This window comes from Oryx dammah, unplaced genomic scaffold, assembly GCF_014754425.2.
Source record: "Oryx dammah isolate SB20612 unplaced genomic scaffold, SCBI_Odam_1.1 HiC_scaffold_10, whole genome shotgun sequence".
Taxonomy (NCBI): Eukaryota; Metazoa; Chordata; class Mammalia; order Artiodactyla; family Bovidae; genus Oryx; species Oryx dammah.
The window spans coordinates 30,838,659-30,839,312 of record NW_024070194.1 but is presented as its reverse complement, the minus strand read 5'-3'; positions in this window follow the sequence as shown (position 1 = coordinate 30,839,312).

Below are 654 nucleotides of genomic sequence, written 5' to 3'. Positions count from 1 at the left end.
CGGCCGGCCGAGGGGCGGCCAGGGACGTGACATCATCGGGGGAGGAGCGGCCGGGCCCGGGCCGCCGCGGCGGGGCGGACCCTGGCGAGTCGGTCGCCGGCGCTAGGGTCTGCGGCCTGCCCGAGGCCGCGGGAAGGGACTGGAGGGACCGGCGTGGACCCGGGAGGCCCAGGCAAGGAGCGCACGGGCCTGCACGGCGGGGGAGCCCGGCCGAAGCCGGAGGAGCCAGCGGCCCCGCGCTCAGAATCCGCCGCCGCCTCTAGGTCGCCACTGGACTAAGCCCCGGCTTGGTCTCCGCTATCTTCGTCTCCCAAGTCCCCGCAGCACTCTCGGCGCTGATGCCCAGTTCCCGCACTTGCCGCTCAATTCGACGCCTTCCAGCTTTTACTCTTGATGTTCTTTGCTCTCCCGGGCGGTCCTTCCCGCCTTTCCCCTGACCTCGGTTTCACCTCAGCCTGGGTCTCAAACCTCTCTCCCTTAGGCTGGGCCCCAGGCGGGCAGGACGCAGTCGCTGCACCCACCCCACTTAGTTCAGTCCGTGACTTGCCTAAAACTAAAGCATTCTTGTTTCCAACCTCTGCCTTTCAAACACCCCTTAGGTTTTGATGAGAGTTGGATACTGAGTTAGGATTCACTTCCTCTTGCTCTCCAAGA